The sequence below is a fragment of the Oryctolagus cuniculus genome, chromosome 1 (assembly GCF_051225735.1).
Source record: "Oryctolagus cuniculus isolate XC-2025 breed Fujian yellow rabbit chromosome 1, ASM5122573v1, whole genome shotgun sequence".
In the NCBI taxonomy this organism is placed as follows: domain Eukaryota; kingdom Metazoa; phylum Chordata; class Mammalia; order Lagomorpha; family Leporidae; genus Oryctolagus; species Oryctolagus cuniculus.
Window position 1 is genome coordinate 138,245,287 of NC_142867.1, and position 14,516 is coordinate 138,259,802.

The 14,516-nt window shown below is 58.3% G+C and overlaps 1 protein-coding gene across 18 annotated transcripts in view; it reads right to left on the reverse strand.

Annotated features, from left to right (window-relative positions):
• The window catches only part of SEMA4D (semaphorin 4D), a 127,382-nt gene that overhangs the window by 59,127 nt on the left and 53,739 nt on the right, over positions 1-14,516 (reverse strand). Inside the window, exon 1 of one of the 18 annotated variants that reach the window (XM_089315838.1) lies at positions 13,467-13,678. The exons of 14 other annotated variants lie outside the window; for them this stretch is intronic. The gene's annotated coding sequence lies outside the window, so the exon portion shown is untranslated. Of the gene's footprint in view, positions 1-11,714; positions 11,817-13,466; positions 13,679-14,516 lie in introns of those variants that run through there. 3 more of the 18 variants (XM_089315885.1, XM_089315887.1, XM_089315845.1) reach the window with 3 other exon arrangements.

Genomic DNA, 14,516 nt, shown 5'->3' on the forward strand with positions numbered 1-14,516 from the left:
AATATACAGTCAAATTATAAAGTCAGGCCAGTCTGACCACAGGTCGTGACCGAAAGCCAGTGGCGGGGACCCGGGCCAGCGCTGGCTCTCCCCTCCTGACCCCCCCCCCCCCAAGAGGACGTGGCTTTCGCCAGCCCTGACTCGGCATGGAAAGGCCATTGGGGAAGCCACCTGCCCGGTGCAGGAAGCAGTCTCCAGAGCCGGAGGCCAGGTCCCTTCGTGGTGCTGACTTTGAACTTGCCCACCTCACCGTTCTGCAGACGCTACGGCGTGGCGACTCAGCTCAGTCCCTGGCCCCTGCAGAGACCGGGGAGCTGCACTGCACCTTGCCCCTCTCTATCAGATAAAGACCATGCTGAAAAGCTCTGCTACTTTTTTTTTTTTAAGATTTATTTATTTATGTGAAAGTCAGAGTTACAGAGAGAGAAGAGAGGCAGAAAGAGAGAGGTCCTCCATCCGATGGCTCACTCCCCAAATGGCCGCAATGGCCGATCCGAGACCAGGAGCCAGGAGCTTCCTCCGGGTCCCCCATGCAGGTGCAGGGGCCCAAGGATTCGGGCCATCCTCCACTGCTCTCCCAGGCCACAGCAGAGAGCCAGATAGGAAGAGGAGCAGCTGGGACCAGAACCGGCGCCCAAATGGGATGCCAGCGCCTCAGGCCAGGGTGCCAACCCACTGCGCCACAGAGCTGGCCCACTCTGCTACTTCCTTTTTTTTTTTTTTTTGACAGGCAGAGTTAGAGAGAGAGAAAGGTCTTCCTTCCGTTGGTTCAGCCCCTAAATGGCCGCTACGGCCGGCGTGCTACACTGATCCGAAGTAGGAGCCAGGTGCTTTCTCCTGGTCTCCCATGTGGGTGCGGAGCCCAAGCACTTGGGCCATCCTCCACTGCACTCCCGGGCCACAGCAAAGAGCTGGTCTGGAAGAGGGGCAACCGGGACAGAATCCGGCGCCCCAACCGGGACTAGAACCCGGTGTGCCGGCGCCGCTAGGTAGAGGATTAGCCTAGTGAGCCACGGCGCTGGCCTCTGCTACTTCTTAACCACGTTTCCACGCAAACCATCCACGGGGCACCAAGCAGTCAAAAAGCGCTAAAAACGTGACAACTGCAACACCTACCTATGCACGCAACGAGCAAACACTGCTAGGCCACGCCTGGACCTGCCATGGCCTGTACCGCCCCCAGACCAGGGAGCACCAAGATTCCCTCTTTGCCATGAAGACACCGAGTGTCCAACTGTTTCCATGTCTGGGCCAGAATTCCAACCCATTTCCACTTTGCAAATGACCGATTGACCTCCCAGTGAAATGTCAGGAACCCAACAGGAGATTAGAGGTTGAGTCCCTCTAATCCCATGAATTACAATCAATCCCCTAATCCCACTCGCTGCAGCCCATCCTCCCTGAGATTCATGGGAACCGGTACTTCTTGCTTCCAGCCCGAGCCTGTGGCTCCACTTCCTCCCTAGGAGTCACCGGAGACCTGGTGTCGCCTCAGTCCCACCTGGCAGTGGCACCAGACTCTGTCTGCCCCCACACTGTGGTGCAGGTGCTACAGGCAGACCAAGGAGGGGACCTGGGGAGCGACCTCTGCTGACCTCCCAGCAGAGGGGAGTCACCCAGGGACAGGACCCAGCGGATCCCAGACAGTTCCCACGGGGAAGGTGCCCGGCCACACCTCCCTGCCCTGCTCACCGAGATCACCCCTTCCCACAGACCTGAGTGGCCCCATCCATGGTGGCGCCTGCACACAGAACTGTCGGCTCACTTCAACGCCCCTGGGGACTGAGGTGTCTGGAGCCAGGGCTGCCGAGCCAGAGGGGGCAGCGGCCTCTTTGTGAGCTGCATATAAACTTCCAGATGATTCAGACTGGGAGATGCATGGCGGCGGGCTGGTGAGTCACTGTCACCCGACACCAACACACAGTCACCGGAGGGGCCCACCAGCCCCTGGCTTGGCCTCTCGGGGCCTGGGAGGGAGACCCCTGCCCCCCTGGGATCAGCCGGGCTCGCCAAACCTCACAATTCATGGGAACCCAAATCAACTGAGAAATCTCAAAGGGGTTCTAGAACATTCTTACACCAAGACAAGTGAGAGGTCGGCGCTCAGCCCTGAGCACACTGTCCCCCGACTTCAGGACTGTCTGGTAAGCCAGGTGCAGCGAGAGGCCAGGAGAGCTGAATGAGAGCTTCCCTCTGTGTGCTGACCAGGGCAGGCTTACACAGCTGGCACAAGGTGTCCACGGGCTCTTGAGGAAGTAAATTCATACTCTGAAGAAGCATGTGTTTCCTTTTTTTTTTTTTTTTACGATTTATTTATTTATTTGAAAGTCAGAGTTACATGGAGAGAGAGAGAGAGAGGGCTTCCTTCCAGCCGCTGGTTTACTCCCCTATTGGCTGCTATGGCCGGAGCTGCGCTGATCCAAAGCCAGGAGCCAAGAGCTTCTTCCAGGTCTCCCACGTAGGTATAGGGACCTAAGGACTTGGGCCATCTTCCACTGCTTTCCCAGGCCACAGCAGAGAGCTAGATTGGAAGTGGAGCAGTCGGAACTTGAACCCGCGCCCATATGGGATGGTGGCACTGCAGGTGGCGGCTTTACCCACTATGCCACAGCGCTGGCCCCAAAGCTTGCATTTCAAAACATTTTTGCACCAAAATAAACTGATCTTATGATTCCATTTTCCATGATCTTTCTGAAGCACTCTGTCTGCAGAAGAGCCCGTTGACTGGAGATGTCCCGGTCCAGGCCCCCTGCTGTCCCGGGCCACGGTCCCAGACTCCAGAGTCAGCGCTGCCCCAGAGCCCACCACGTCACCTGCATGCTGCAGGGACAGGGCACACAGAGGCCATCCTCCTCACACACTCCCTTTATTGCCAGCCTGAGGCTCGAGACAGGTGCCCAGACCTTCCCAGGAACACAGTGCTACCTGATACCAGTGCCCCCAAGCCCCACCTGGCTTCACAGGACAAGTGACCACCTGTGTGGGTCCATCTGCTTCTGCAGGGGCAGGCTGACCTGAGGCCCTGGCTCAGACGCCACAGCCGGCCCTTCCTCACCCAGCAAGGCAGCCCTTGGCCAAGCATAAAGGAGGCAGCACTTCAACCCCTCTGGCCACAGCCGCAGCACAATACAGCCCAGTTTCCTGGCCAGGCTCTCCCTGACTGGCACAGCAGCTCCCCCACAGCTCCAGCACAAGCCACTTCTCTCCAGGCCCCACGTGCAGAGCTGCCCACCACCATGCCCACATACAGCCTTGCAGGGGTCACCGGAGCCACAGGGACGTGGGAGCAAACCTGTAAGATTTTCTGTAAGCCACCTGCAGTGAGGGAGGTCCCACCCCCTGCACCCTGCAGGCCATGGGTGCTGGCCACACCCCTGCTGCCAGGGTGGGCACCAGACAGGAGCAGAGGAGAGCTGCAGACCCCTGCACAGGCACGGGACTCAGCACTGCAGACGTGTGTGTGTGTGTGTGTGTGTGTGTGTGTTTAAAGATCTATTTATTACTTGAAAGGCAGACTGATACAGATGAAGAAACGAAGAGAGAGATCTTCTGTCTTCTAGTTCACTCCCAAAATGGCCGCAATAACCAGGGCTGGGCCAGACCAAAGCCAGGAACGTGGAATTCCCTGTGTCTCCCACATGGGTAGCAAAGGCTAAAGTACTTGGGCTATCTTCTGCTGTTTTCCCAGGTCATTGGCAGGGAGCTGGACTGGAAGTGGAGCAGCCGGGACTCGAACAGGTGCCCGTGCGGGATGCTGACGTCACAGCACCAGGCCAGCACTACAGGCAGTCACTCGCAGGATCCTCTGAACCTGGCAGGACGCAGCCCCTTCATCTCAGACGGGAAGCACAGACACAGAAGTGCTGGGGCTGATATGTGGGGGCGGCCCCCTCTGCCCCCTAAAGGGCCCCCAGTCAGCACCAAAGCCCCCAGAGGCCGCTGCACACCTGCTCGCCCCACCTCCTGGTGTGGGTGACGAGCACCTCTCCCAGATGAAATGCACCTAGAAGAGCAGAAAATAAGCTCCCAGCATAGGCTGCCCACGCAAACACACAAAAAAACAGATGCTACAGCCGTGACCCTGGTCAGCCGTCAGCACCGCATCTGTCCCACGCTCTGCCACACTGGGTCCCTCCTGTCCACTGCAGGCACTCGGGGACTGGCCATGAGGTCCAGCGGCACTGGCCCTGAGGGTGATGGCGTTGGTGAGGACGGATGTGGGCTGCTGAGAGGTTGTACTCCCTCTACACTGGGCCCAGCGTGTGGTCACAGCCCAGGAAAGCGGTGCCATAGTGTGACAGCCACATGCAGGCTCCTGAGCCCCTCCCCAAAGGACAGTCACTGAATCAGTTGCCCCACGTGGGCCTGGCTTGCCCATCCTCTCTGCCAGGTCAGCTCTGCCCAGCCAGCAGCCCCTTGGTGAGGGAAGCCTCTCATCCTGACTCACAGCAGATGACCACGTGAGCAGGCACTGCCCTCCCCATCACTGCAGGTGCCTGCAGGCCACACCAAGGACAGCAATAGGGGCTCCCCAGGTACCTAGGAGCTTCCTACAGAGCCCCTTCTCCCAGCTCCAAGCACCAGGAGCCATCACCACCATCATCTTTGTTTTGCCAGTGCTGGGGCACAGCAGATGTAGCCCCAGCCTGCAGCACCTGCATGCCCTAGGGGCACCAGCTTGAGTAACGGCTGTTCCACTTTCAACCCAGCTCCCTGCTAATGCACCTGGGAAAGCAGCAGGGGATGACCCAAGTCCCTGTGCCCCTGCGCCCATGTGGGAGACTAGCAAGGAGCTCCTTGATCCTGGCTTCAGCCTGACCCACCCCCTGGTTGTTTCAGCATTTGGCAAGTGAACCAGTGGATGGAAAATCTCTTCCTCTCTCTGCCCCTTCTCGCCCTGCCCCCTGTAACTCTGCCTTTCAAATAAATAAGTAAATCTTAAACAAACGAAAAGTGTTCAGAAACTTCCAGAAGCCATACCCATGTTAAGCATGGAGGCAGCACGTGGCACTCTGCGCCCAACCCAGGACCTATCCGGAACACCTGTTCAGGTCTGGAAATCTGGAGTTCTCCATGCGATGTAGAAGACGAAGCCAGATGGGGCAGTTGAGGACACAAACACACCCGTTTCTGGATCAGAATCTCAAATCTGCTTCAAGTTAGGAGTCCAGTGGGCACTTTATGAAGAACAGCTTCCCAGGCCACCCACTGATCAACACTGTCAGGCCTCTGCAGATGACAGGTGTTGGAAACCTTTCAGGCCCAAGAAGGAAGATTACTGGGAGGTCAGGACATGCATCACAAAACTTCAGAACCAGAGGCCAGCCTCCAGCAATGCTCTTCCAACAGGCAGGTCAGAACCACGAAGCACCTGCTGCAGCTTGCCCAGGCCCCCCCTCCCCACCTTGCACACAGGGACGATGGCCCCGGTCTGGCTGAGTTCAGTGGCTCCTATAGGAGGAGACCATGTACCGTGACAGCCTCCCTGGGGGAGGCCACTGTCCTGGCTAAGGGCAAACACAGATGCCTTTGATCATGGAGAAGGGCAGAGACCAACCTGAAGGGAGCCTACAGCCTCTTCCAGGCTATGTCCTATGTCCCAGCAGCCACACAGGTGCACAAGGACACCAGGCCTGGAGGCTTATCTCCACGATGCCTTTGCAGTAAACCCTATCACCCAAACGTGCACCCATCAGGGACTGGTTAAATAAATGACAGAGCATGCTACACACGGCACACGGTTGGCGAGTGGATGCTTACCGACAAGAACGCCAGCATATTATTAAAGGCACAGAGGAGCTGATAAAACAAAACTTAAGTATAAGTTTGTGCACGTGAAAAACAGCCGTGGACACTCACGCCCAGGAAGGGCCAGGCGTGGCTTGCCAGCACCTGCCCCCCCTCCCCCCACATCTGACCTGGCAGGCCCTGTGGGGCTACCTCCCACACACACACACAGGCGGAGGTACCCCAAAAGGCCAGCAGTGCCTGGTTGTAGGAGGTGAGGTTTTAGGGGCCTTTTACCCATCTGCTTTGGACTTCCCGGGATCTCCTAGGAGCCCATGGTGGGCATTTTTTTATTCTTAGAAACAATTACGCTTCTTCCAAACAAGACACCTCCCAGATTCTCTCCTGTCACAGTCTCACCCCCAACCATGTCCCAGCTAACGGGAAGGTGGCCCCAAGCCCCCTGAATGCAGTCCTGCCATCCTTGGGATACACGCCCAGCACCCCCTCAGCCAGACTGGGCTCCATGCCTTGAAAACCCAGCACAACCTCCGGTTCACCTGCCTGTCCTCACCTCCCTTGGGTCTGCCTCAGTTTACCCTCACACTGGTACTGCTCTGTGTACCCATTTCTTCCCTCGCAGAGAGCCACTGGTAGACAGTAGCCCCTGGGTTCAAGGTCCAAGCCAGCCAGCTCTGTGACCTGCACCTGCTCCTTACCCCTGGACTCTCAATGCTGGCCCATGCCAGACTACTTACGGCACCACTCGGCATCAAACGCTAACTACTAAAATCAGCAAGAATATCTTTAAAATTTACCATCGCAGAATGTCTCAGGCCATACACTACGCTGTGAACTAGAGCCCCTGGCCACAGCCGCGGTGCCTGCTCTGCAAAAGTGGCAGCCCCAACAACCGGCTCTCCCCAGGGGGACACTGCACTCTCTCTTCAATGACTTTCCCCCAGAGACACTGGGGGCCAGGGAACAGACTGCCCAAGTCTGTGCACCTGCTGCAGCTCATGTCTCAGCTCTTAACTTCCTGTTGCACAGGGCAGTACTTGCTCACTGTAACAGCACCTGGCTATGTGTTTACCTGTGGAGCACCTGGCCACAGGCATTGCTTCCCAGGGTACTGACACATGAAAGTGACCTACCCATGCTCAAAGTGGTCTCTCTGGAGGATCTGAACCCATATCCCATAGCAGAAAGAGCAGCAAGGTGCAAAGAGGAGGACCAAGTGTCACACAAAACTGGCCTGTAAAAGCCAGGTCCAGGTGGGGCAGTCCTGCTGGCTGCCATGCACACCCGGGAAGGTGCTGCCTTCCCAAGTGCCCACTCCCGTGCCCACTCAGCACCATGAGCCACGGAGGGAGCGAGGCTCGGCAGGCACAGGCACAGGCACAGCCACCCACCAGCACCTCCCTAGCGGCGGCCCACGGCTGCCAGCTGCCTCTGACATCTGCGTGCACTTGGAAATCACTTTATAAATTCTGAAATATTTAGTAACCAGGATGAGTCAGCAGCCCTGGTGGTCAGAAATCCCTATCTTATGGAAAAAAACTCAGTCAAAAGCCGTCTCCAGTACTGGCTGTGGTTGCTGTATAGACTACTAAGATTTCTTTCTTCCTTCCTTTCTTCCTTCCTTCCTTCCTTCCTTCCTTCCTTCCTTCCTTCCTTCCTTCCTCTCTTTCTCTCTCTTTCTCTCTCTTTCTCTCTCTCTCTCTCTCTCTCTCTCTTTCTTTCTTTCTTTCTTTCTTTCTTTCTTTCATGTGCTTATTTAAAAGGTAGGAAGAGAGAGATCCTCCATCTGCTACTTCACTCCCCAAATGGCCAAGGCTGGCCCAGGCTGAAACCAGGAGCCTAGAACTCCATCTGAGGCTCCTTCATGGGTGGCAGGGACCCAACCACTCGAGCCATTATGAAGTGCATTAGCAGGGAGCTGGCTAGGAAATGCAGCAGCTGGGACACAAACCAGCACTCCGATAAGGGATGTGGTGTTGCAAGCAGTGGCTTAGCCTGCTGCACCACCACACCAGTCCCTACTACGCAGATTTTAAGGCCTGCTGTGTGGATCTCAGGAGAAATGAGGCCCACAAAGGGACCAGCACAAAGCCAGCAGCCCAGCAGCCGGGTGCAGGAGCGTCTCTGAGCTGAGACCTCAGCACTCCTGCTATGCCCTCCCCACACCCACCAGGGCCACCAGGTGCCAGCCCCAGGACTGACATTAGGGTCTGGTGGCAGGCACAGGGTGCAACCCTGCGATCCCTGCTCTCATAACACAATGGGAAAGAAACACGGGTCGGTAGCCTCACGGGAGCACGTGGGAGCCAACTGCGGACAAGCTTTGCACAACCGCCGTGACATCAGGAGCCGACGCGCTGAGAGCAAAGGCAGGTGGCCCCGTCACTGACCCCCTCACCACCCCTGGGCTTCCTCTGCGCTGCTCTGCTGGACTGGGTGCACACACTCGGACCCCTCCAGGGGGCTCGGGAGCTGAGAGCTGAGGGCAAGGGGCTGTTCACAGGTGCAAGCTCAGGACGATGGCGGCAGTCGCAGTAAGAGGCAGATGCAGCGGACCCCGGGGAGCCTGTCCGGCTCCTTCCTCCTGCGATGCCTACCTCGAGCTTCCGGTCTTGCTGATCCCAACAGGAGAAACAGATCTGGTGCTGCAGGACAAAGGGTCCTTCACGACCGTGTCCGTGGGGCCACTGTAGCATCGCAGGCACAGCAGGGTCCTGCTCGTGGGGAGGGGTCCCCAACAGGCACGGAGGGGCTCCCATGCTGGATGATGCATTGTCAACCCAGCCAATAAGCATCTCACACTGTTGCCTTCTGACTCCCAAGGCGCATGTCCTGAATTCCCAGGGGTCGGAGGAGCACGGGGGGGGGGGGGGGGAGGGCAAGGGGGTGGGGGTTGCCAGAGACTGGCATAGCCAACTGTTGTAGCCAACCGTCAGGTTTGCAGAGCCCCCCCTTTGGAGGGCCTTTGCATCCCCGCACGTGGCCATGGGCGAGTTTCCAGTGGAAGTGATCAGCACCTGCCAGCAGCCCACAGGGCCCCGGGGTACAGGCAGCACAGGGAGAACAGAAGTGCCCTCCCCACCACTACAGCACAGGGCCCCGGGGCATGGGCTCACAGCCGGGACCGCGCCTCTCAGGGTCACACAGAGCAGCTCCAGCCAGAGCCCCACAGGGGCACCACGCTCAGAAGGGCTCCGCAGATAGGGACGGGGACATGTCCACGAGCCCTGTGCTGCACACGGCCTGCTCCAGCTGCCAGAGAGATGAGGCACGGATCTGACATCGCCTCCAGCTCCTTACGTGTCAAGACCTCAGCCACGGCAGCAGAACAGTGACAAAGGCTACCCTGTCTGTCACCGCTGCAGCCAGGCCTGTCCTGCACACAGCTGCTCAGGCACCCATGCAAGGAAGCAGTGTTGGGATTGGGGAGCGGTTTAGGCAGAGGCCACAGTCCAGCACGAGCTGGCGCCAGGAAGCTTCTGGAAGCGAGGACACTGGCAGAAGGATGCTGGTCACCCTCTAGGCTAAGACTGCTCTCCCCACCAAGGTCTGCCAGTCATGGCCTCCAGACTAACTACTGGAGAAGATCCGAGGTACGCCAGAACACATATGTGTGTGTGTGTGTGTGTGTGTATGTGCGCGTGGGTGTGCGGTGTGTAGTTCACATGTATGCACATGGTGTGGGGTTGTGTGTGTGTCCCAAGCTACAGTATAAGGTGATAAACAAAAGAGAGCCCCAGGGCAGAAGCTGGCATAGACTGAGCCCAGCCCAGACTCTGGAAATACCTGGTGTGACCACCACCTGCCAGGCACGAGCGTGGACAATGTCCACAGTACCGCGGGCAGAAGGGCACACTGCTTACACACACACACACACACACACACACACACAGCAGCGGAGTGCGGGACGTCCAATCCCACCACAGACAGCACTTTCTACGGAAAACCAAGTTCACGGGGTCAGGAGTACGGCTTCCTGCTGAGCCAGCTGGGTGAGCACGGGTAACAGCAGAGAGTGTTTACCTCACACTTAGCCCATCAAATCGCCAGGAAACAGCTCGCACGAGCCAAGAACATCCGTCCACAACAGGGAGAGGGCCTCAGGAGCAAACGCACATCCTCTACAGCTCAGCGCAGCTGCGTGGCCACACCAGGGGCTCGGATGTGGAATCCCCCGAAACCCACGAGCAGGGAGAAGGCACCCGCGTCGGCCGTCAGGGGTGGCAGGTGCACCCCTGGGGCTGGGCAAGGGCTCCAGGTGCTAGGATAGTGAGACAGACATTAGCCTATATGAGTAAGAGGGGCCTAAGAAAATGGGGAGTTTTTTTTTTTTTTTTAAGGAAAATGGGAATTTTTAAAGAAAAGGAATGTTTGTGCAATGGGACGAGGGAGCAAGCCCTGAACGCAGAGCAGCGAGTGCACCTGCAGGAACTACTCCTGTTCCATGACCCTGTGTGGGGGGGTGGGTTCAGCCCTCTCCCCGGGGACAGCTCCGGGCAGTGCCCCCGTCCTGCACCACGGGGGCTATGAGGTCCCCTAGCACTGCTGGCAAAGATCTTGAGAGGATTTTTGGGAACTGCACACCCAGAGGACCCCACCCACAATTTCCAGAATAGAGAAGGATGGCAGGAGAAATGGGGACCCATACTCAGGTGCACAGAAACGGACCGGGTGCTTGGTTCTTTTCAGACTCACCTATCAGGTCTATCAGGTCTATTTCTCTCTCTCTCTCTCTCTCTCTCTCTCTCTCTCTCTCTTTGACAGGCAGAGTTAGACAGTGAGAGAGAGAGACAGAGAGAAAGGTCTTCCTTCTGTTGGTTCACTCCCCAAATGGCCACCATGGCACTGCGCCGATCCGAAGCCAGGAGCCAAGTGCTTCTCCTGGTCTCCCATGCGGGTGCAGGGCCCAAGCACTTGGGCCATCCTCCACTGCACTCCCTGGCCACAGCAGAGAGCTGGCCTGGAAGGGGGGCAACCGGGACAGAATCTGGTGCCCTGACCAGGACTAGAACCTGGTGTGCCGGCGCCACCAGGTGGAGGATTAGCCTAGTGAGCGCGACGCCGGCCAGGTATATTTCTCGTAATTAAACTTTGCCACCTCACTCACCACTACGCTCTACCTCATGTCTGAATTCTTTCTTGCAGGGAGAGAAGAATCTCCAAGCAGCCCATCTCAGCTGCTCCGCTGGGTGGAGGATGGCACAGTGGCTCCCAGCCAGGGCAGCGGCAGCCCCAAGACTGGGAGAGGCTGAGCTCCTGTGAGCCCAGCACAGAGCGACAGATGGACACCGGCCCTTCTCAGACCACTTTGCAAAGAGGTCCAGGGATATTACATTCCCACCTGTGCCCAGCAGTGCTGCGCCCCGGTGCCCAAGCACCCCCGTGGGGAGGCCACTGAGCGGGCAGGTTCCACTTCCTGGGTACCCCGACAGGAAGCCCCTCCTGCCCACACTGCTCCCTCTGTTCCATGCACACGGCTCTGCAGGCAGGACATCTGTGCGCGCGGCGCATGCCCTGCCCGGGTCTGGGCTCTGGCTGCCTTGCTCCATCTTCAAGGCCAATACATGCATAAGGATTCATCTGAGCTGAAGGTACTGAGATGCAGTATGGAGCTCTGTTCTGTCTGCCTCAAAGCCAGGCAGTCTTTCCCTTTTTAACAGTGACCCGAATTGCCGCGTGGAAAGGGATTCCCCTGTGCCCGACTAGCAAGAGCAGGATGGCACAAGCTGGGTCTGCAAAACGCAGCACCCGTGGTTAAAATGACATCTAAGCCCCTGGGTCGCACTGCTTCTCTGGATTTTCACATCGTGTCCGTGAGGCACCCGTGAACGTAAAAATATTAAAACTCATATGCCTTTTCTCCTGTCAATCTTTCATCAGCTTAATTTGCCCGCGCCAGTAACAGAATTTCCGAAGGCGGAGGGCAAGTTTTTCCTCTCTCTACTAACAATATAGCATCATCTTACCTCTCATAAAGGAACCTTGCGGGGGCTGCTGCTGTGGCGTAGTGGGTAAAGCTGCCACCTGTAGTGCCGGCTGCTCCACTTCCAGTCCAGCTCTCTGCTGTGGTCTGGGAAAGCAGTAGAAGATGGCCCAAGTGCTTGGACCCCTGCACCCACGTGGGAGACCCGGAAGAAGCTCCTGGCTTTGGATCAGTGCAGCTCCAGCTGTTGCGGCCAGTTGGGGAATAAAGCAGCGGATGGAATACCCTTCTCCCTCCCTCCCTCCCTCCCTCTCTCTCTCTCTCTCACTCTTTTTGGGCCCCTCCTTCTCTCTCTGGGTAACTCTTTCAAATAAATCAATAAATCTTTAAAAAAAGGAACCTTGTGATTACATTTAGGGCCCACCTGGGTAATCCAAAACATCCTTCTAATCTCCTTTACTTTAATCCCATCTGCAAAGACTCTTTCTTATTCAGCGTCCTGTGTCCTGTGTCCCAGGGTGGTGCAGCCACAGAGCCCCCAGGCTCAGCTGGGGCCCTTGAGGGGCCAGGGGCCAGGGAACGCAGCCCAGCATGGGCACAACTCCTTTTTGCCTTCTTTTCTAGAAAAGACCTTGAATTTGTAGGCGCCCTGTCCAATGCTGGGACGTCATTAACACACATTCTTTTAATAGTGGGAAGCCCATCTGAGAGCAGAATGAGTCTGCCAGAGGGCTGGGCTCAGCTCCACTGCTGGCAGTGGGGGAGGGGTGGGACAGGGGAGCTTGGGGTGGGGGCTTGTGTCCCCTGCTGTGCAGCACCCTAGGCACTCGAGGGCAGACACCTGGGCTAGGAAAAGGCAGGAGCCAGGCAGTCAGGCTTAAGGAAGCCTAAACTGCAAGCACTAGGGCTTAGGAAAAATGCAAATGACCTGGAAAACAACAAGGAAACAGGCACATTCCAAGGGAATCTGGACTAGGTGGCTCATTCAGATGCAAATTTTACCCCAATTTGGGGAGGATTAGGGCACCCCCATTCACGGCCCCATTCCCATGTCAATTCTAGAGACCCTGCTCCTGCAAGCCAGCAGCTTGCCCCCGGCCCCCAGGGAGGGCTCCCTCCCCAGTTCTCTGGCTGGACAGGCTGCCCGGCGTGCACCTCCACTGACAGAACCCGGCGACCCAGTGAGGCCACCCGGGGCTGTGTCAGCAAAGCTGGGGCCGGCAGCCGCCCCTGAGGCTTTGTGCAGAGCCAGTCCCACAGGTTCCACCCACGGTGCGGCGCGCCTGGCCAGCAGCAGCGGCCACACCCGCGGTGGCAGGCTCCGTGCCCGCAGCCACCACCCTGTCTTTACAGAGCTGCGGAAGAGCAGAGGCCAATGCAGACGCACACAGTAAAGGAAGCCACCGGCTCCGCCAGCCTTGCAGCTGCGGGGACGGGTCCCCTGGGGACTCAAGTCAACCGTCCGGGGAAAAGAAACCCGGGCAGACTCAGGCCGAGGGGCACCACTGGCTTCTCAGCCTCTGGGATGTCAGCCTGACCAGCTGCCCACAGACAGAGAGAAAGAGAGAGAGACAGCTGGACAGACAGACTCCTCCAGACAGCAGGCATTCCGAAGTGCCAGCCCCTGGGTGGCTGTGGCGTCTGTTGGAGCAGCCACTGCTGGTGAGAAGGCAGGACTCCTCCTGAGCTCACTCGTCCAACCCCAGGGAGCAGGGAGAAACGGGAAAATGAGCCGGCTTCCACACATGGCAGGGAAAACCCAAGCCCGCCCGCCTGCCCGCCCAGGTGGCCTCACCTTTCCCGGGGCTGTGCGCCCGGTCCCGTGCTGGCCCGCAGATCCCTCTGCCGCCCCTGCACGGCTGCACTGCCCATGGGGGCTGCGGGGGCTGTGTTATCAGAGGGGGTGCAGCCAGGCCTGGGTGCAGGGCCCTTGCTGGGGCCACAACAAGGCAGCCTTCAACAGCAGGGACAAGGCCCCATGGTGGCCGTGGCCGCAGGTCGTGGGACAAGCCGGTCCCCATTCTCCTCCCTGTAAATAGCACGCTGTTCCACATGTAGGCCCCATTGTTTTCCTGTGTAGCTAATTCAGGGGCTGTGGGGCAGGGCCCAGCCCGGGGCTGAGGAAGGAGGAGACAGGCCGCCTTGGAGGGGAGGCAGACCCAAGGAGAGGAGCTACTCCGCCTAGCACCCACAGCAAGGCACCAGGCACAGTCAGGGTCAAGCTCCTCATTCCTAAGGACCACGCAGGCCTGGACACGGGGTCTCCCAGCACTCCGGGGTGCAGCTGGAGGATGGAGGCTGCCCTCATCTCCCAGGCTCTCCCTGTGCACGGTCCTAGAGTGTGGGGCTGCAGGGGCAGGCCCGGAGGGGCCCCTTAGGTGGTCAGGGGAGGCCCAGGTAGGTCATGCAGCCCGTGGGGACCAGGGATGGCCCTGGCATCTCCGTGAAGCAGTGGTGGTGAGGGCAGACTTGGAGGTAGTGTGCAGTGTGCTGCTAGCTATGGTGGGCAGTGGCATCTAACCGGAAAGAACCATCGGTAGGCCACAGGGTTGCACACCCGCCCCACCCCGGGGTGGGGGGCACAGAAGAGTAAGCAGGAGGCAGAGACTACAAGGCCTGGGGTCACCCCACAGCAGCATCCCGGGCCCCCAGCCTGGAAGGAAGGACAGCTGTGTCCATCTGACAGGTGCAGCGAAACCACAGGAAAGCTGCCTGGCTCACTGCTCTGGTCTAAAACACAAGTCGGCCGGCGCCGCGGCTCAATAGGCTAATCCTCCACCTAGCAGCGCCGGCACACCGGGTTCTAGTCCTGGTCGGGGCGCCGGATTCTGTCCTGGTTGCCCCT